Here is a 23,608-nt window from a genome sequence, read left to right on the forward strand (position 1 = left end):
CATGGGTGGGCAAGGACTTGACTCTGGAGGGCTTTACCAGAGGTGCAGGTGGGTTTCTGGGTCCCACCTCCCATGGTGGCAGCGGGGAAGGCGGCTGCGGGACTCTTTCTGGGCAGGAGGGTGGGGCAGCGTGTGCGGGGAGGCATGCATGGGGAGGGATTCTGGGACTCATGCAATTTCACACACTGAGTCACTAGTATATTATAACTACAAAATACATGTAAATTCAGAGCCAGACTATGGCCTTAATTTCAATGTAATTTTTAGGTTAGCTTGGAACATGAGCTCAGGTTTACTGAATTTATTTGCCACAGACAGAAAAAGGCATCTAGGTAACAAATCCTCTTTAGAGAGGACTGAAATGATGATAAACAATAGCCATTGAAATTGAATGCAAACATGAAGAATAAAAGGTAAAAAAGAAAGGAATAGATCAAATGCAATGAAAAATAAGTTCTAAGAAATACTCCATAAAAATAAATTTAAAAAGAGATAGTAAACTAATTATTAAACTGACTTGGAATCACAAGTTTTCAGATGTTGAAGGGGAAAAGAAGAAGCAGAACCTATTTTTACTATATAATCCGTAATTTTATTTTATATTTGGGACTTGAGAAATTCTTCCATTTCAAAGGAGGTCTTAAAAGGCTTCACTGCTATGCATATGTTAAATAAATGTGGAGGAATAAATAAAACACAGACAAGAATATATTGCACAAATTCTAAAGAGTTAGATAGGTTTTTAAGGCTCAGTGCTTTTTAATATATTAAGCAATCGTGTGTCTGCAACAAAATAAACTGGAATTGCTGCAATTTCATATTGCTGATACCTTGAACACTTAGTAACTAAGTGAATTTCCAGTGGATATATTTTCTGCAATTTATGAGTAATAGAATTCATATGATAATCAGCTTTTCCATTTCTCAAGCGTTAGGTTTTGGAGATCAAATGAGACACTGTCTGTGAAAATGACTTAAAAAACTGTAACAAATGGAAATGATGTTAGATTTTATTAGGCATTTCAAATAATGTAATACCTTTGAAAAAAGAACAGAATATTGACCTACCCACACTTGAATTTATAAGTCAGTGGTAATAATAATAGTGACCCTTATTATTTTTCATTAGCTAATCAAAGATCTTTTCCAAACCATCTTTTTTAAATATACTTTTTATTGTTGATAGTATTACAGATATCTCCCCTTTAACTCCCTCCTCTCATGTCTTCACTACCCTATTGCCTGTGTCCATGGGCTATGCCTATGAGTATGTAAGTTCTTTAGTTTATCTCTTTTTGTCACCCTAACCCCACGTTGAGGTATGTCAGTCTGTTCCATGCCTCCATGCTTTGGGATTTATTTTGTTGGTCAATCCATTCTGTTCATTAGATCCTACAAATAAGTGAGATCATGTCATACTTGTCTTTCTCAGATTGGCTTATTTACTTAGCATAATATTTTCCAGGTCCATTCATGTTGTTCCAAAGGGTAAGAGATGCCTCTTTTTTACAGCTGCATAGTATTCCATCATGTAAATGTCCCATTTTTAATCCATTTAATCCATTAGTGGGAACTTGGGCTATTTCCCAGTCTTAGGTATTATAAATATATTGTTATGAATATAAGGGTGCGCATATATTTTTTTGATTGGTGTTTTAGGATATATTCCCAGAAATGGGATTGCTGAGTCAAACAGAAGTTCCATTTGTAATTTTTTGAGGAAACTTCATACTGTTTTCCAAAGGGGCTGCACCAATCTTTATTTCCACCAGCAGTGAACTTGTGTTCCCTTTTCTCCACATTCTAGCCAGCATTTGTTGTTTGTTGATTTATTGATGATAGCCAGTCTGACAGGTGTGAGTAATATCTCATTGTGGTTTTAATTTGCATCGCTCTAATGATTAGTGACTTTGAGCATTTTTCATATGTCTCTTGGCCATTTGTATGTCCTCTTTGTAAGATAAAAAACCACATGATCATATCAATAGATGCAGAAAAAATATTTGACAAAAATCCACCATCCTTTTTTTTTGATAAAAACTCTCAGTAAAGTGGGAATAAGAGGATCATACCTCAACATAATAAAAGTCGTATATGACAAACCTACAGTCAACATAATACTCAATGAGCAAAAACTAAAATCATTTCCCTTAAGAATAGGAATAAGACAGTGTTTTCACCACTCTTACTCAATACAGTACTGGAAGTCCTAGCCACAGCAATCAAGACAAGAAGAAGAGATAAAAGGCATACAAATTGGAAAGGGGGAAGTAAAACTGTCATTATTCACAGATGACATGATCTTGTACATAGAAAACCTTAAACACTCCACCGGAAAACTACTAGACTTAATAAATGAATTTGGCAAGGTAGCAGGATACAAAATCAACATCCAGAAATCAATGGCATTTTTATACACAAACCATCTTTTTTCACTAAAACAAATGATAAGCAAAGACTCCACTTAACAAAATAGAGGATATGAATGAAATGGAACAATTCTTGCCTTGCATCCCAGACTTCCTCTGCTGTTTTCTTCAATTTGGCACTCTTGGGAATAGATAAATAATAAAGACATGTTATTTAATGCAAATACAGACCTCTTTAGATTATGAATCCATTAAATATGTAATTCCCCCAAGTGGCTATCTCATGTAATGCCCCCCACCCCCAACTCAAGAGCTATGGTGGTCCTTACTATTATGGAGAAAGGCAAAATCCTGGTATCCTTAGTTGTTTATTGAAGTGAAGTACATTTTCCTATGTCAATTACATTAAGAATGGTGGCTACATGTGTTTAAAATACTTCCATTGACTTATGTATTAGAAATATGCATGATTTAACTAGCTTTCTGAGATTAAAAATGAGGAAATTATTATTTGAAATATTTGCTTAATAAAAATTGTTTACTCATCTGAAAAACAACTTTCTACAAATTAACTGATTTGTGTTGTTTAGCCTATTTATAAATTGAGAGTGATTTATTCAGAGAAATCTACTCTAAAGACCCTTTAATTCTAGTTATTCTTGGGTCATACCATAAATTCAGGAGCTATGGTAGGAGTATAAAGAAAGCTTCATGCTCACTAACATCTGGTTTCATTTGGAGCATCCTTTGCATTGACCTGATGGCACTTCTTTGTTTGGCTAGTGACCAGATCCTGCAGAGACTGCGTGCCATAGGCAACAATGACTGTATTCCTCAAATGTTAATTTACACCTGTTCTCCTCACTGAAATATGACCAAACAATAAGTAGTAGTGACATATTTTTCTCCAAAATCAACTTATAATTATCTCCTTAGTTTTTTCTCTATATGCATTAAAAATAACATTAAAAACAGTGTATGTAAAGTTTTAATAAAGTAAAAGCAGTTCCCAGAATAGAAATCAGGTTATGATATTCTTTAGGTTAGATTGGGTTTTTTTAAATATATTTTATTGATTTTTTACAGAGAGGAAGGGAGAGGGATAGAAAGTTAGAAACATCGATGAGAAAGGAACATTGATCAGCTGCCTCCTGCATGCCTCCCACTGGGGATGTGCCTGCAACCAAGGTACAGGCCCTTGACTGGAATCAAACCTGGGACCCCTCAGTCCGCAGGCCAACTCTCTATCCACTGAGCCAAACCGGTTAGGGCTCTTTAGGTTAGATTGTATTGAATGTTTTATAAAAGCAAGGAAGACCTATATACAAATTTTACCATTGAATATAACAAGCAACATAAGAGAATATGAGGGTCATGTTTACAGACTCTAAAAAATGTTTTAAGAGCTCTTTTTAAATTTTCCTTGTTATACCTTTGACATTATTTTATAAAGTTGCTTTAATATTGATGTTGAATTGTTGATGAGTAATGTTTCTTTACCTACAATCTTGTGTTAAAGTTAGCTTTAATTTTAAAGGTCCTGCCTAATCATCATTCTACTTCAAATATATGGCTACCTGCAATGAAAAACTAAGAAAATTTATAGGCAAATATTGAAATAAGAGAATTCAGCACTGCATGAAATAAGCTCAATGCACAAAAGTTATTAACATTTTGTTACATCAGAAACAACTAATTTGGAAAGGTAATAATGCTGTGTTTTGTTGTTTTTTTTTTTAAAAAAAGCCTATTTATAATGAGCACTAAAACTATGGAAATTCTTGGAATAAATCTAAAAAAGTTAGTGAAAGGAAATTTTAGAGAGTATTATAAAATTCAATTAAGAATAAAAATGTCATAAATGGAGAGAGAGTCGATATTTGTGGATGCAATAATTCAGTATTTTAAAATGCTGCTCTCCGTATATACATACAGGTAAAATTAATCTGAATATACACTTTTAATGGAATGAGGTATTCATATGACATATTCTTTTGTAAATTTTACATTTCAAATATAATTTTTTAATTCTCCAAAGCAATATTATTGCTTTCAGTAAGATCCTGTACTACCAGGTAACCAATACCAGAGCATGCTCTTCCTAATTGTATGTCAGACTTCTTAATGTTTTATACATTCATAACACATAAAGGTACATTATGACACATATACCTATGTAAGCTTTTATCATATTTTCCCAATTCTAAAATAATACACATTTATTATTAAATACAAAAAGTACAGATAAGTAAATTTTGAAAATACGAAAAAAAAAATGCAATCGAGAAGGAAAAGAAATCACCCATAATTTCACTATGCTTATAAGCAATATTGACATTTGGTGCATATATTCCCAGTTGTTTTTCCAGATGCATTTATTTTGTTGACTTTTATTTTTGAGAGTAATATCTTAAGATGCTCTCCTTCTATAACTTGGGTACTTTAGGGATGTTGGAGCATGGCTCTGTGTATTTCTGCCACTGACCATGCTCAGCTTTCTGGCTATACTAGTATGTGTGCCTTGATGAATCTGTGGAGTAAAAGTCAGTAGTGAGGCTCACCTTGGGGTTAATTACACAGCAAACTCAATACACAGGCATCTTTCTATATACATATTTTTAAATTTGTTTCTTATTAGCAGCTCTCTGCTTGCAAATGGGTTTATTAGAAAACAGTTTGAAATAAATGTATTACATAACTGCTTATTTCAAATACATTCTTTTTCTTTTGCAATTTATGCAAGTCATTTCCTATTGTCATCTTATTGAAGCATAGAAAGGCCAAATCCCATTTCTTTTTTGCTTGGAGATAAGTGACTAAGCCTTCCTTTAATGACACACCTCTGAGAAGTGGTTAACAATAAATGACAGGTCTGAGGAATTAAAAACCCTCAGGCAGAATTCAGAAAACAACACTGTGGCCTTGTGCTAAACAACAAAGTCTGCATATTGTAAGAACACCAGAACTAAACACACCCTTGCATTTGGCTCTCAGTTCTTATTTCACTTGACCCGTTTGTTGTACCTTATAAAGCATCAAAGGTAGTTTACGTTTATATACTTGACACATTGTGAATTGAGCCCACTGGGACTCACCAGGAATCTACATACTCCTTGTATTTTCCCAGCCCCAAGGCTTTGAGGTGTGGACATGTGATAAATTCTTGAAATGGAACATCAAAAGATGGGATGTAGTGATGTGTCACTTCCACTAAAACACTTAAAAATGAGTATTTCCCCCCTTACTGTCTCTCTTCACAATTGGAGATAAAAAAAAAAGATAAAAAACCCAGGTATGTCTCAGAGATCTAAGAGAAAGCAGCCGAAGTCTGATGCACAGCTTGAAGGAGAATGGTGTTGCTGAGCCTCCTTTCTGCATGAAGAAAGAAATAAGAAGAAAGAACTGGCTTATTGGTTTATTTTTCATAGACTACTAAAATTTTGGGTTTATTTTTTACTGCAGTATGGCCTATGGTATAACTTAGCATTGTCTTACAGAGTTCATGTGTGTGTGGGAGAGCACATACGGAAGCTGAGTAGCTGGAGGAGAAGACTGGGCCACTTCTCAGGTTACTGTCTCTCAGCATCAAAATCACCCCCTGGCACCTGCTGGGCCAGCAGGTACTCTAAGCATTTGTCCTTTGCAGTGAGCATGATGCTAAGCTTGTCAACAGAGGGCTAAGAGAGAGACTGCAGAAGAAAGGGGCCTCTCTTCCTAGTCCTGAACTTCTGCATTTTCGCTCTTGCTACACAATTCACCAGTGGTGTGTGTGTGTGTGTGTGTGTGATTCTGCCTTAATTGTGGACCTGAGTCCTCAGGGACCTTGCAGCCCAATTTGGGGCTTAGTGACCACTGCCAGCATTAGTCCCATTGCTGGCAGCAACACCTCCTGTCTCCCTCTGAGTCCTTCCTGCCCATTAGCCTCAGCTCTGTGCTGGAAGATTTGATTCCTGCAGCCCGCACTACACATCCACCTTGAACTCCAGAATTCATGCTACTGCCAGCAGGGGGCCCCCTGACAGCTGATTAGTCTGCGCCTGCCTACCAACACCTGCCTGACTGCACCCAGAGGGCAACTTTGGACCAGCTCTGGCCTGGGAGACCCAGAATTCTTGTCTGCCACCCAGTTGATTAAAACCACAGCTTTTCCAATGAGTTCTGAGCCCTGACTGTTGAGAGGGGGCCCATCCAAGTTGTCTTTCCCTTTATAGTTCTCTTATATCTTTGCTGTTACTCCTCTACTACAGTTAAATAATTATTATATTAAACTTTTTCTGTTCAAATGACAATGAATCTCTGTCTATTTTCTAACTGGCCCTGGACTGATATACCAGCCTAGCCTAACTTGTGAACAACTAATGGTAGGAGAATTTCGAATTAGAAGTCTAAACCTTGAATACAATGTAGAACAATTTAGCTTACATGCTGCAGAATACCTTGAAGCTAATGTAAGTCATTATACTTAAGCTCAAATAATTCTCCTAAATTCCAAATTGAAAAGAATTATGCATCAGAATCAAACACAGCCAGCAGCCAAAACTGGCTACAAATTAAATTTGTGACAAGGTAAAGTATGAAATTTTGGGCCCTTTGGGGAATGTCTCAACATGAAAAAATTTTGTAACATGATAAAATATAAATTCTATTATTTTTGATAGTTACATTAATGGATCTTATTTATTAATGTTTGTTCCCTACAGTTGTAGTTTTCTTATTATTTCCTAGAATATTACCTCAAAAACATTTATTCTTTTTACAACTATGGCTTGTATTTCTATAGTTTAATAATATATTTTGATGAAAAATAAATTTCATTCATGTAGTACGCATTTGTTGAGTCTCTTCCATGTTCCAGGAGTTCAGTTTTGGGAATGGTGCAGTAAAAACCACAGTCAGGGTTTTTATCCTCATGAGCTTACATTCTAGAAAGGTATAGAAGAAAGAAAAGTGGTAGTTACAATATGGTGTGTATCTGCTATTATAAAGGAAGTGCAAGGTTTTCTGGGAGTTCAAGGACAGAACACTTGGCCCATAGAGCTAGAGAAGTGCTGAGGAAGGTGACAGAAATAATAGGTGAGACCAGGAAAGTAAGCAAGAGCTAAGTGAATGTCAGGTGGTGGGAGGTACAGTAGACAAGATGAATACTGCTGCAGAAAAACTTCTTAGTGTAGGCCAAGTACAATAGGGTATACCCAGGGGACAAGAGATTGCATTAAAAAATTCAAAGAATTGAACTTTCTAACTGTGGCTTAAAGCATTGAAAAAATGTCTTTTATAAGTTTGTAAGAGATCTCATTTTTTAGAGCAATAATAGTGAAAGCTGTGATATACCTCTATCAAGAGCAGTGACTTGTTGTAACAATGAGGTTATAATATTTTAGAGTACTAAGAGCATAAAATATAAGGGGCATGTTAAATTTTGAAAATCCTTAGGTGGTTGGAGTATGACCTTTAAATATGTGGGTGTGTGACAGTGTTTAAAGTCATTGGTTTTTAATGGCAATAATCAGTAACAATTAATGGCCATAATCACCAGTAATAAAAAATTCTAAGTTTTTATATTTCTTGGTTATATTTAATATTTAGCACTGACTTAGGCAGTAGTTTTATTATTATTTTTTTATTGGTAAAACTGGAATTTGGAGAGGTTAAGTGTAAAGTTGAGGTGACACAGCTTTATTCCTTTCACAGTCAAGGAAATGAAGGCCCAGGTATGTTACAACTTTCCCACGTTTATACTACTAGCAAGTGGCAAGGCCAGAGTATTAACTATTAACCTTTATATTGCATTGCCTCCTATAGCAGTCCCAAAAGAAATGTTAACCACTTGGCACAATTTTGTCAGGTACAATGAACGACGTTTGATGGAAGCATTTGGTTTCTTAAAACACAGAATATAGACTATTTATTTTTACTTTTTAAAATATATTTTTATTTATTTTAGAGAGGAAGGGAGAGTGATAGAGAGATAGAAACAGCAATGATGAGAATCATTGGTCAGCTGCCCCCTGCATGCCTACTACTGGGGATCGAGCCTGCAACCTAGGCATGTGCCCTTGGCCGGAATCGAACATGGGACCCTTCAATCCACAGGCTAATGCTCTTATCCACTGAGCCAAACCGGCTAGGGCCAGAATATAGATTATTATGCTGAGGTTTAGTTGCAAATGAAAGCATCATCAAAGACTTACTATAAGAAAAAAGGAGGTTCACAGCTAAATACAACTTTCTCCCTTTAGTTTGAACATTGAGAGATAATAATACTACACGGTCCATGTGCCTATTGATGTCAAGGGTCTCTCCCCCTATGTTGCCTACAATTCAATTGGTCCTTCAGGTTTGGTTAGGAAGATAGGTATCTGGTTTCAGAAAACATCTGCTAAAATGAATATCAACCTAATGGAAATAGTTCCAACAAATGTAGGGGTCTTCTTTATTTGACTTCAGTAATCAATTAGTTGTTTGAAATATTATAAAGCAGAGAGAAGTTTCCTAACTGAATGGTCTCTGTGTTGGTAATTTTATGTATCAACTTCATTGGGCCACAGGTGCCAGATATTTGGTCAAACATTATTCTGCATGTTTACATGATTTTGTGATGGTGTTTTTGAATGAGATTAGCACTGAACTCAGACTCAGTAAAGCAGATTGAATCCCATGGTGAGAGTGGGCCCTATGCAATCAGTTAAAGGCCTGAATAGAACAAAACACTGACCATCCCCCTAGGAAGAGAGAATTATTGTGCTTGTGGCCCTTCTAACTAGCACATCAGCTCGTCTGGGATATGCAGGCATTTTGGGTTCTGGACTCAAGCTAGGATATTGGCTCTGCAGATTTAGGACTTGCCAGGCTCCTCCATAATTGCACAAGCCAACTCCCAAAATCTCTCTCCCTCCCCACCCTGTCTCTTTTACTCTCTCTCTCTTTAACTCTATCTCTATCTCTATCTCTATCTCTATCTCTATCTCTATCTCTGTCTCTGTCTCTGTCTCTGTCACTATCTCTAATCTCTCATTTATAAATATTTTAGTGGAGCACAATACCCAATTAGTGTTTGACAAATAATCAATAACAATAAAAAAATTGAATGGATGAAGGAATTAGGTGAGGAGGTGACTAGTAATAAAAAACTAAATCAGGTATAACTGAGAAGATTTAGCCCAGATAAAGGGTCACCAGAAAGGATCAGCAACAGCAAGTGCATAGAAGGAGATGCAATTTTATCACTTTGTTTATGTGAGTATTTTTTCCTGGAGTTTGTCCATGTAGGGGAAAACAAAAAACCCTCTGTTTTACTCAAACTAAGAGAGAAAGGGCAATGGAATAGAACATGCAGCCTGTGTATAAAGATTTTTCCCTGGACCTTGGAGCTGTCTTAAATATACATATCAAGTCTGGAGTCATGAGCATTGTTCAAGATCAATTTTCAGCATTAAATTGGGTTTATCTACATCAATAGGAATTGATGCAATAGTCTTGCAAAGCCATCTCCCCAAAGAATCTACTCCTGTGAATCTCTAAGAAGCATTAATCCCATATCTAAGACAGATTTTCTTGTTCATTTAGATAATGGTAACATATGATATAAAAAATAAGCTATTTATAGGAAAACTAGGTTCAGAAATGCAGTTAAATCAAGAATTAAAAAGGCTCTTCTTTTTGCTACATTTTAAGTTCACCCTCAGGTAATCACTAGGTAGACTGTAGTATCATTTAGAAATTCTACAATTCCAAATAAGATTAAAAGATTTTAATTTAAAAACATTTATAACATAAAATGAATATTAGTTAACCTCTAATGTCTTTGCTATGATACATTAGTCTACATAAATAGGAAAGAGTAAACTTCACAGGAATTCTGTTTGTAAAAATATTTGGGTTTTCCATGTTCCATTAAATCTGGGAGAGCTTTTCCTTGTTCAGAAATTTTACCCATACCTCTGCAGAGGACTGCATTTCTACTGAGCCAGGTTAGATAAATCATTGTCTTGCTTGATTTTCCTTCCTAATACCAGTAATACACAGGCCAAGTATAGATTAGATGCAGTTCTTTTTTTTCTAATTTATCTCAGTTTTTTTTATTCTACTATTTTTCAAGTACCCAGTCTATTTTTCTTACTATGGAGGCCAATGCTTTTCCTTCATTGTTCCACTTGAACCATTTTTATTTTCCTTGTGTTATTATTCAAGGTTTAGTGCTTTTAGCAAAATTATATACAAGTACTCTGATATATTGAATACATCGGTTAAAATGTCCTCAATGCTCCCCTGTCCCTGTATCCATATCCTTTATGGTGTTACTCTGCAGCATTTCCAATCAAGAGCTACAGTTCATTTCTCTGCTCTTGAGTCTAGATTGGAATTTTGATTTGTTTGGACAGTAAAATGTTATTATGCCGGTTCTGAGCCAAAGCCTCATGTAGCCTTACACATGTCTACTCATTTTGAACTTCCATTTCAACAACCCAGGCTTTCCTGCTCTGTGATGGCAAACAAAGTGAAGCAAAGATGAACCATTCTAGCTGAAGCCATCAGAGACCAGCCAGTCCCTAGCCAACTTGAGAGCTGACTACAGTGAGCCCAGCTGAGAGCAAAAGAACCACAAGGCAGGACACAGCTTCAATTGCTGGCACACAGAATGTAAGCTGAATAAACTGCTTTTCTTTTAAGCCACTAAGTTTTCAGGTGGCTTGGTATACAACAAAAGCTGCATATATTTATCCTGTATTATCACCATTTTATCTATTAGAATTCAGATTCTCCCTCGCAATTATATTCACTCAAGTTAGAATCTGCATTCTGATTTAGTGTTCTACAAGAGATTAGAAAACCAAAAATACATTAATGTTTTGGGCCAAATGTAAGCAACTCTATACATAAATACCCAGGTGGCGTCATAAATATCCACGCTGTTGGCTTGCTTTTACATGGAGACACATATATCAAATAGCCTAAGAGGATGGTTCTGTTTCAACAGTAATAATAATATTATGTAGCCCCTATTAGAGGCTATGCTAAATAATTTATAAGCCTGTCTCAATTTTACCTCATAGCAGCCCATAAACTAAAATTCTTACATTCAATTTTTTGGTAGATAGGAGAATTGAGTCTTAAAGAATTTAAGTAATTTGGAAAAGTAAGAATGAGCTTAAGTGTATAAGCTGTGACTCTGGAGCCCGAGTGCTTAACCATAAAGCATGTTGCCTACAGTGTCCCAGAAATGTAAGGAAGGAGTAGCCTCTTATATCATTTCTAAGTGTGTCTCATCTAACCAAACACAACTGGAAAAATTGATGTAAAAAGGCAGGTAAAGTTCATTTTTCTAAATGTCAACCTAAAAGAATTTACTAGTTGTCAAACAGCTTACCAGGCTAACAACCCACCAATTTAACCTGTTCTTGTCATATTATCATAATATAAATACATTCAAACAATGATAAAATGTTGGTGGACATAACAATGAATATTGCTCATTATGTAATAACTTGTCCTTAGAAACCAAATGAGCTTACAATGGTATTATATGAAAGTGCAAGGTGCAACTTCATGTTATATAAGGGTAAAAAGTAAAAGAAAAAAACAACAACTAAATGCAAGTTACTTTTACAAATTAATAAACTGTCACTTATATTCTTGCACAATCCTATATCTATAGTTTCAACAACTAAAATGCTCTGAAAACTGAAAAAAAAGGTAAGTTGTACTGTATACTCATTGGGCAAGAAAATACAGACTAACTTGATATAAAGCTACTATTATTTATAGACTGTTTATATCACTGAGTATAATTATTTATACATTTTACTAAAGAAATGTTTTTTTATTATATAGTTCTGCTTCAAACACTGTTGGAAGTGTTACGTAATATAGAATATTATGTACTGCATAAATTTTCTAAAGTTTAAAAATGTCTTCACTCTAAAATAATCTGAATACAAAAACTTTAGATAAGTGATTGTAAACCTAAAGAATATTTTGGGCCTGAAATTCAGCCAATACATCTTTTTTCTTCATGCTTATCCAGTCATTTCTAGTTTAGTCTGAATGAATAATCAAACACTTTCTTGGGAGCATATTGAATAAGCAGTGGAGAAAGAAAAATAGAAATGTGGATTCCTTTTCTTTACTTTCACCATAGTTAGTTTTTAAACCACAAATATGTCAAAACAGGTAAAGTAAAATATGGCTTCAGGATAGAATATTAATGTTACAAATTTTATAAAGGAAAAGTGTTCAGGTAATAAAAGTTGGGAGGTGGTTAATAGATAAGGAGAGACGGGTAGGGACTCAAATATTCTTTTTCATGGTGGAGATTCAGGAGATACTGTCTGAGGTTGGCGGAGAGGACATTAAAAATGTGTATTATTCATAGTTTAAATGAAAACAGTAGAAAGAATAAATAATAAAACACTTACCAACTTTGGGAGTTAGTTGGAGATGATACTAATGAACTAAAGCTTTATCTTTCAAAGTGGGAAATAAACAGATATGAATAAAGTTGATAGATGAATACATATATAATTTATAGTAAAAAGGTTAACTCTGAGAAGAAAAGCTGAAATAGTTCCAAATGGTTGCCTATGGGGAATAAGACAAAAAAAGTAGTCCAAAGACTAATTTTAATGACTTTGATAACTATTTTAAAAATAATAAAGTCAAGATATAATAATGCTAGTTGATTAAAATAAAATAAAACAGTCCCTGACTATACAGGGAGTTGTGGTCACTTTAAACAAGATGGTCTAAAAGTGACCTGACTTAGGAGGGTGCAGCCAGGAGAAGATCTGGAGTATTGTGCTCCAGGCAGAGAGTCCCTGTCCACAGAGCTCAGTGGGAGCCAGAGTGGTATACTGGAGGGAAAGACGGAGGCCTTAGCACACCAAGGGAAGCACAGTGCTGGACAACACGGGGGTATGCAAGGGCTAATGGTGCAATCCCTTAGAGGTCATGACATGAAGTTTGGATCATATTCTAACTAACATGGTAAGGCATCAAAGGGTTTCAAGTAAGGAAAAAACTGTTCTGCTTTTGATTTAAAGAGGCAATACCTGCCGTGCTGCTGGGGTCACTGCAGAGGAGACAATGAGGCAGGGAGGCTGGTTAGGGTGTTCCTGCCATGGACCTGACAGGGAAATGATGATTTATTAACAGGGTTTAAGGTTTGAGATATATTTTGGAAGGAATCCGAACAAGGCCTACTCATGGATTAGATGTAGAGAGCAAGGACATAGGGAAAAACACTGGAAACTTAAAGCAATGGGTGAATGAGGGTGATGTTACCTCACTTGGAAAAGATTGGGGGTTGGGGAGTCAGAAATACTTTGGAGCAGAAGCCTAGAGTCTCTTATGTTCACTTTGAAATGTCCATTAGAAACTCAAATGGAGAAACTAACCAGGAAATTTGATATATAAATCTGGAGTTAGGGAAAGGGTTAAACTGCTGATATACTAGAAGGTAATCATCAGCATATCTATACTAAAATAGAGGAATATGCAAATTGTCCAGGACACCGTCAGAGTAACAACTGAATAGCAGCATGGGGCGACAAGGATGGCAGGGGGGGTTAGTGAGGGATGACCAAACGACTGAACAGCAGGCTGTGTGGGGCAGCCATGCTGGCAGTGGAGGCATTTGGGGCAACCAGATGGGGGGGGGGGCATTTAGGAGTGACCAGGTTGGCGGGGGGGGGGGGTTGGGGGAGATTTGGGGGGGTTGGGGGCAACCAGGCTTGTGGGCGGGGCAGTTAGGGGTGACCAGCCTGGCAGAGGGGGGCAGTTAGGGATGACCAGGCTGGTGAGGGGCAGCTGGGGGCCATCAGGCCAGCAGGCAGAGGCAGTTAGTGGTGATCAGGCTGGCAGGGAGGGCAGTTAGGTTAGGGGCGATCAGGCAGGCAGGCAGGTGAGCAATTAGGAGCCAGCAGTCCTGGATTGAGAGAGGGTGCAGGCTGGGCTGAGGGGACCACCCACATGCACAAATTTTCTGCAGCGGGCCTCTAGTAAGTGATAATTAAAGCTAGAAATGCACTACTATATTACCTGTTTATTACATACCTAACACTCACCTAAATGCACTTTGCATGCTATGTTGGGAGGTCCCCAGCTACCCCAATTTTGATGATTTGTTCATGGAGACAAAGCAAAAGCAGCAAAGGGAAAAGGCACATGGGGCGAAGTTTGAGCAGACTCTCCTCCCAGTGGAATCGCATGGAATGGATGGACTTTCTTAGTTTCCCCAGCCCCGAGTTATGGTAAAACATGAGAAATGCTGTCCCCCTGGGGAAGTTCATTAGCAACTCTGTGACCAGGGTGTATACTGGGGGCTGGGCTGATTAAATAAGCCACCTCTGCTGGGCATGTACCAAGATATCTGACTCCCAGAGGGAATGTAGGTGTCCAGCATAAACCAGATTGGTTTTGTTTTTACTAGTAATCCTCACCTGAGGATACTGATGATATTTTTTTCCCCATTGATTTTTATAGAGTGGAAGAAAGCAGAGAGAGAGAGAGAGAGAGAGAGAGAGAGAGAGAGAGAGAGAGAGAGAGAGAGAGAGAGAGAGAGAGAGAGAGAAACATCAATCAGTTGCCTCCCTTATACACCACTGTCCAGAATTAAACCCAAAACCATTTGGTTTATGGGATGATGCTCCAAAAAAGTGAGCCACCCAGCCAGGGCCAAACCAGGCTGTTTTTATAAACAGATTAGGTACAGTGAGCCACTCTTATCAGTTAGGTGGATAGGAACCCTTCCAAAATCCCAGTTTCTAAATTCTAGCCCAGGCCAACCTTGTCAGCAGGCCTTAATAAGGATAGGCAATCAGGCCTGCTCTGTTGACTCCTTCCTGCACATGTGTCTTCAATTATTTAAGCCTCCAACAACCCTCTGAGATAGGTCCTATTATCATCTTTATTTTAAGATGAGGAAACAAGAAAGCTCATTCAGCTCATAAGAGACTGGGAATTGAAACTTGGCAATTTGGCTCTTGTGAGAGCTCTTGGATACTTTGCAAAGCAGCCTCTTTCAATAGAGAATAGAAAACAGCAGACAGGAGGGTCAAAGGACTGGGTTGGGTGCCCCAACACTTAAAAGTTTAATAGACAACTGGGGAAGACAAAGAAGTGAAACAGGCAGAAAACCAGAAGACCATGCAATCAGTCCCAGGACCAAAAGTGTTGCCAAAGGGTACTTGAGTGAGAACCCTCCTATGTTTGTAGGGTCTTGGGAGTCAGCTGAAATGAGAATTTTCAGAAGTCCCCATGGGAGGATGAGAGCTGGTACAGGTTTTACTTGCATGGAGTTACATTTCTCAGGTTCCAGAGTGCCCTGCCTCTGAAGCCAGTATTGGAAAAGGTATAGCTGGGAGTTCAGCAAAGTCAGAAATAGGGCCAGTGTCCAGAGCATCCGTTCCATGTTGTGTCTGGTGTGGTTCAGCATCCAGGCCAGATTGAAGTCCATTAGTCTATGTGTAGAGTCCAGCATGGCTATGTGCCATGTGTGCAGGAGAGTGAATCCCCCTGTAGCAGGAGCCAAGAAAGCCTAGAAGTTTATACATTTAAATTTCATATACTTGCAGTGGCCATGCCCATCCTGGTCAATTACCTGATTCCAGGTGTGACTGACAGGCCAGCATTTTCCCATGACATTCAGATTTTACTGGGCAACTGTCTAAATTGCCTTTGTCTAGTCTCTGACCCCATCAATCAGCAAGGAACAGAGTTGGGCAGTATTAAATGTAGCTTTTTGGCAAACCTTTATAAATGGCATGCCTATGTCTAATCTTTCCTTTTATTCCTTTTCTGTTAAATAATAACGATTACTACAACGGTATCAAAAGGAGAATTCAAAAGATGGGTTATTTGCAATCCCCATATTGGAAGGGATACAGTGATTGCTGACAAGGTTAAGTACATGGCCTAACTTTAATTTTGCAGTTCTGTCTCCTAGCCCATCTCGTACACTACCACTGATCACAGAGGCCATATGCATTTCTCCAGAGATTACCAATATTAAAGCTGACAGTCCTTTACACACTTTCCCCATTATATAAACACTATTCCCTTATTTTCTAAATAGCAATTTCTAGTTACCTTTCAAATGCTTTACCTTTGAAAAATTCTGCTGCATCTCCCAGAGTTATCTACTTTTTTCCTGGGAGATTTTGCTTTAGATTTTTATAGCAGTCTTCTTATTAGTTTCTTCTCTTTTGCTTATTTTTTTTAAACACCCTCCTATAGCCTTCCAGATGATGAAGGGCAGGACCTGCATCTTTTCATATCTATTTTCTCAGTGTCTAATGCAGCAACTAGAACATAACAAGTGCTCAAGAAATGCTAGAGAGGGAGGAGAGGAGGTAGAAGGAAGGAAGGAAGAAAGGAAGGAAGGAAGGAAGGAAGGAAGGACTGAGGGAGTGCTATGGAGATGCAAAAAAATTAAACAGAAAAAGTGTATTCAGGTGAACGTATATAAACATTTCTTGTAACTCAAGGCACCCAATGCTTTCTCTGATCAGAAATATTTAAATCATAGTAATGTGAGGATTGAATTTACATTTGCTTAACTGGCGTTATGTAAACAAGTCTATAAATCCTATTTCCCATGTATACACAGGTTCCTGAGAGCTATAGATTGAAAGCTCCTAGGCACTGTTAATTTGTTTTCCTTCCACTGAAAGCTTCCTTGGACTAGCTAAAATGCAAAATATCATGAGGAAAGAGCAAGAAGAACATTTTAAGGGAACAGTACCTTATTCCATAGTGTAAAAGACTGTATCAGCTCTTTGCCTGGGACCTTTCTTTTTCTTTTTTTTTTTTTTTTTTTTTGAGGAGGGGAAAAAATTATGGGCATACTGGTAATTTAAGAAAGGTAGCCAAATAAATGGGATTACATCAAAATAAAAAACTTGTGCACAGCAAAAGAAACCATCAACAAAACAACAAGAATGCCCACTGCATAGGAGAATATATTTGCTAATGTTATATCCGATAAGGGTATAATCTCCAAAATTTATAGGGAACTCACACATCTTAACAAAAGGAAGATAAATAATCCAATCAAAAAATAGGCAAAGGACATAAATAGACACTTTTCAAAAGAGGATATACAAAAGGCCAAGAGACACATGAAAACATGCTCAAAGTCACTAATCATCTGAGAGATGCAAATCAAAATGACAAGATACCATCTCACACCTGTCAGAATGGCTATCATCAACAAATCAACAATTGACAAGTGCTGTCCAGGATGCGGAGAAAAAGGAACCCTCATGCACTGCTGGTGGAAATGCAGATTGGTGCAGCCACTATGGAAGACAGTATAGCGTTTCCTCAAAAGTTAAAAATGGAACTTCCACTTGACCCAGTAATCTCACTTCTAGCAATATATCCCAAGAAAATAGAAACACCAGTCAGAAAGGATATATACACCCCTATGTTCATAGCAGCACAATCTACATTAATAAAAGAGAAAGATGCAAATTGACCATACCTTCACGATGCCCACCAGCCAATCAGGAATGAGTATGCAAATGAGCCCAACAAAGATGGTGGGTTAATTTGCATAAGCGTGCCCTAAGCGGCTGGGGCCAGGGTAGGACGCTTGTGCTCTGCACTGCCCCAGCTGCTTTGGGCCTCTGGACAGCGTGAGAAGGTGGAAAGGGGGCTCCAGCCAGAGCGAAGGCAATGCTGGCAGCCAGGGGAAGGAAGGCCCATTCTTGCACAAATCTTCATGCATCAGGCCTCTAGTCTATATATATAAAATGAAGGAATATGCAAATTTGCCCTCAAGGTAACGACCGGCTGGAGCGTAATGACCAGCTGGAGCGGGTAGGTGTGGCTGCGTACCACATGAGGCTGGGGGACGTGAGATTGCATCAAATAAAATAAAATGCATTCACATGCCCTAAAGCACAAACATCTCACCAGCAGATAACTCAATGCAGGTTATTGTGTAATCACAATGATTACACAATAAACTTATTTTCACCGAAAAAAAATAACATCTTCACTTAAAGATGCCCCAGTAAGGCTGCTGAGGCTTTCATCTGTCCCTTTCTACACCGAAACTACAGGGTTCAAGGATGAAGGGCTCCAGTTTTGTTTTCTCAGCACCCAGCTAGGAGGCCTCCCTGGGGCAGCTCTCCCCTCCAAGCCCTGAGTAGGATAGGCATTTCGCTTCAGCCTGGGAGCCCTGAAGGGAGAAAGACTGAAGTGCTTTCCCCCCAGGACCCTGATCTCCCTGGGAGTCCAGCGCAGAGGGCGCTCTCTCCCTGGGAACCCGGAAATCTGCCTCCCTGGGCAACTGTGCAGCAGCAGAGCCTGGCGAGCACCAGAGAGGGTGACCTACCCATGGGGATGTGTATACTGGTGGAGGTCACGCAGCTGCCATAGTTAAAGTCGTCCTCGATGGAGGAGCAGGGGTATCAGGGATCAGAGTGGGCCATGTCAGCAATGAAACCCCAGTTCCCCACTGAATGACTAGAGCACACGGACCTCAACGGTCCTCAGTCACTTCCTGAGCAGCAGTCATCCCCAACAGGGGATTAAACCCGAAACCTAAGTAGGTGCCCTAACAGAATGGAACCAAAACCTTTGCTGTGGCAGAGGAGCTCCGGCCCACAGCAGGGGCCAGGGCATGCCAGAGAGGTTTTGTTAGGGGGCTCTGACATAGGTCCCCTGACAGAATGGAACCCAAGCCTTTGCTGTGGCAGAGGAGCTCCGTTCCACAGCAGGGGCCAGGGCACGCCAGAGAGGTTTTGTTGAAGGGCCCTGAACAGGCAGCTCTCAGCGCAGTGGGTTAGAACCGCCTCCTGATACAGCAAGTTTGCGGGTTGGATCCCTGGTCAGGACACAGACAAAAAGCAGCCAAAGAGGGCGTAATAAGTGGAGCAACACACTGGTGTTTCTCTCGCTCCCTTCCTCTCTCTAAAATAATCAATCAATAAAAATTAAAATAAAAAATAAACCCTCTGGCTTGCAGAGTTGCTAAAACAGTTAGAAAGCAAAGTCCCATCCCTTCCCGTTCATTCAACAAATACTTCATATTCTCCTTCAATAATCACACTGGGGATGGGTGTTTGTTTGTTTGTTTGTTTTGGTTAATCCTCACCTGAGGACATTTTTGCATTTTTTTTTTTTTTTTTACAGATAGTGGAAGAGAGGGAGAAAGACAGAAACTAATGTGAGAAATATCAATTGGTGGCTTCTTGCTGAATCCCCAACCAGGGCCCAGGATTGAGCCTGCAACCCAGATATGTGCTCTTGATCAGAATCCAACCCAGTACCCTTCAGTTCACCTATAAAAGCAATATCCTCTGAACCAAACAATCATTTTTTTTTTTCTTTTTAAATCCTCCTCCAAGGATATGTTTTTTTTCATTGATTCTAGCGAGACAGGAAGGGAGAGGGAAAGAGAAAGAGAAACATTAATCAGTTGCCCAAGCAATCCGATAGGGATGGAACCCACAACCTGTGTATGTGTCCTCACCTGGAATCAAACCCATGACCTTTTGGTGCATGGGAGGACACTCTAACTACTGATCCACACCCACCAGGGCCTGGAGGTACATTTAAAAAATTTTTTCAGATCTGCCCTGGCCAGGTGGCTCAATTGGTTGGAGTCTCAACCTGTACACCAAAGGATTTCCTGTTGGATTCTAGGTTAGGGCACATACTTAGGTTTAGGTTAGATCCCAGTGGGACAGCAGGTGCAGAGGCAGCCTACTGGTATTTCTCTGTCATGTGGATGTTTCTCTCTCTAAAAATCAATTGTAAAAACATCCTCAGGTGAGAATTATATATATAAATTTTCAGCTTTAAAATTTTATTTGGTTCTTTTTTAAATTTTATTTTTCATTTACAGTTCACATTCAATATCCTATCCTATATTATAAAACCGTAATATGCAAATCGACTGAATGGTGGAATCACTGGTCACTATAAACTGACCACCAGGGGGCAGATGCTCAACATAGGAGCTGCCCCCTGGTGGTCAGTGTGCTCCCACAGGAGGAGCGCTGCTCAGTCTGAAGCCAGGCTCATGGCAGGCAAGTGCAGTGGCGGTGGCGGGAGTCTTCACGGCAGCACTAAGGAGCAGTGAGCTGAGCAGTAGGGAGAAGCAAGCAGCCGGGTGGTACGGAGTGAAGGGTCCTGGACTGTGAGAGGGCACAGACCAGGCTGAGGTACCCCACCCCCACCCCAGGGCATGAATTTCATGCACCAAGCCTCTAGTTTATAATAACTAAGATTTGGAAACAGCCTAAGTGCCCATCAGCAGATGAGTGGATTAAAAAACAGTGGTACATCTACACAATGGAATACTACACTGCGGTAAAAAAGAAGGAACTCTTACCATTCACAACAGCATGGAAGGACATGAAGAGCATTATGCTAAGCAAAATAAGCTAGTCAGAGAAAGATACATATCACAAGATCTCTCTCATTTGTGGAATATAATGAACAACATAAACTGATGAACTAAAGTAGATCCAGAGACAGACAAGCATTGAACAGACCATCAGACTTCAGAAGGAAGGTATGGGAGGGGGGGCAAGTAAGAAATCAACCAAAGAACTTGTATGCATGCATATGAGCATAACCCATGGACACAGACACTAGGGGAGTGAGGCCCTGTGCTGGGGGGTGGGAGTGGCCGGGGAGAGGTCAATGGGGTAAAAAGAGACATATGTAGTACTATATGTAATACTTTAAAGAATAAATAATTTAAAAAATAAAAAGAAACGTAGTCAAAAATGCGGAGAACATTATCCAGAGCTAGGAAAAGCAAATTGCGTACTTCACACGATACCCCATCTTCGGAAATACAACCAGAAATATCTCTCTGTGAAGAATACAAAGATGACGTGGATCCTGTTCCCAAAAGAGGTTTAGAGATTGGTGGAGGAAATGCCAGCAATGCATTACAGGGAGAGCTGGATAGGGACTTCCTGGAGACAGGGAAGAACTGTTAGGGCCAGGGATGGGGAGGGGGGCAGGCCAGGGGGGAGGGGACCCCCTTCTATCTTAGCCCTGCGGTGGGTGTGGTATGTGTTAAAGGATATTCCTCAGATTGGGTGACTGAGACAAAGACCTGGAAAGTTGGCAGAGGCACTGACCACAGCTCCAAGTTCTCCCATGCTCACAGGTGTTTCCTGCCTTCCCCGGCAAGTGCAGCCTCCTCTGAGGCCTCTGGGTGTTCTGGTAAAGGCATCTGTGGTAGCTGGATCCTGTTTCCGAGGCTAGCCATCATTACAAGAAGAGTCATGAAGAATTTATTAGAGGAAGCCCTGAGCACAGTGAACTTATTCTCTATGTATTCATTTCTTTTTCTTTTCTTTTTTTTATCCACTCCATTTTCATTATGGATAAATTGATTTTCACCGAACTGACTTCTCATGAATGAAAAAAGAGGTAAGAAAAGGAGGGCAAGAAGAAAATTTTGTATCCGATACAATTCTTTCTTAAATGAATACAATTTAAGATATGTCAACATATGCATTCAAAGAAATCAATAGCATTGTAAGTGCACGTTCTGGGGAGTGTATGGGGAGGGGAGTGTATAACTACTCCTGCCCTCTCTGAGCAGCTAAATTGTGATTCTAAGAACAAAGGTGTTTATGTTGCCCAGCATCTTTAACTGAGGACTGAAGGTGTTGTTGGAAGTGACAGTAACCACATTCAGTCAAGAGATCCACACTCAAGTGATAATTCTGTGAAGCTCATCCTGCTTTAAAACCTCCGTAATTGCTCCTCCTTTCTGCTCAACCCCTGCCCTGCACATCTCAGAGTTCACTGCTCTCACCATTGAGGTCTTGGCTCACAGAGGCTTCCTCCAACCCATATGCCATGTAGCCTTGCCCCCACCTGTCACTCTCATTTCTCCTATTTTCTCTATAGAGTGTTTATCACCATCCAAAACAATATTACTGATTGATGATTGATTTCTTTATTCATCGGAGAAGGTAAGCTCTCTGAAAGTTGGGACATTTGCTGTCTATATTCTATCTCCAGGGTGTTAGAACAGTGTCTGGCACTTTGGAAGTGCTACAAAACTGCTTGATGAGAAAGTTGGTAGGAAGCCTAAAGCATGTACAGCAGACTCTGATACTGTCTCCTCCTCAACAACAAAAAACCTATTCATGAGCCTTTACCAATTCTCTAAGAAAACTGTTTGTTACATGGGAGTCATCTTCTCTGTATAGCATTTCCTTCTGTCCCTACATATTCTATGAGCTGCAAATTCCTTTCTCCTGCCCCTCTAAAGTGATATTTTTATCATGTTTAAATCCTGAGTCTGCTGGAGTGATATCACAGCTCAGTTTCTCTCACTGAAGGAGCTTGCCAGCTTTATATGTGAGCTTCCTCAATGAGACCAGTTTTATGATCCTCTTCCTGAAAAGAGTCTCTTCCTGTTTTTAATCAAACTGAAATTTTATATTTGCAAAGCAATCTTTTCCCCTTGGAGCAATTGCTCAGGATGCTACTGGTTAATCATTTTGTATCCCACATCATGTGAAAAAGTAAAAGCCTGACTCAGCTGTGGAAAGCCATCAGCCCATGGACTGACTCTCCCTCAGACTTGTGCTTGGTCCATCCATTGCTGACCTATTAGGTGTTTTAAATTTCTTCTAAGAGCCAGCCTTGCACATGAAATCAAACATTTCAAATGTCGGTTGAAGATCTAAAATTCTGGGGAAAAGTAGACATGTGTCCCCCAATCTGCTGAGTCAATTGAAACTTCCTCCTGTAGGGAGAGGCACTGGCTGCCCGAATTCTCAGCCTGTCTGCTGCTGATCTGCATTGAGCCCAGAGTCAGTTCCTTTTATCATCACAGGCACCTGTGTTCTTCCAGCTCTTTTGACTGCTTGAGCATTGGAGGATCTAAATGTCTGTTCGTGTCCTAAACATTCACAGAAGCTGACATATTTTTATATTTTGCTTAAGAAGAGGCAATCATAACTCAATACTAAATATTAGTAATATACTCATTGTATTCCTCATAAACAAGCCATTTAGAAAAAATATGTGGGGTAGGTTGGCCTCTACAGAAGACTACTATTCCTGCAGGGGAAAAAATTCCCATACCGGGTACAGAAATAGTTTTGCCTGAATAACAAAATCAGGGTTATAATAAGTAAAGGCATAGGTTCACCCATAGAGTTAAAGAAGTAACATGTTTTCTCTCAGTAGATTTAAAACTTGGTCTGTTAAAGAGGAAAGAGCTTGATTTAAAACCTGATGTTATTCTC

The sequence above is a fragment of the Myotis myotis genome, unplaced genomic scaffold (assembly GCF_014108235.1).
Source record: "Myotis myotis isolate mMyoMyo1 unplaced genomic scaffold, mMyoMyo1.p scaffold_m19_p_2, whole genome shotgun sequence".
NCBI lineage: Eukaryota > Metazoa > Chordata > Mammalia > Chiroptera > Vespertilionidae > Myotis > Myotis myotis.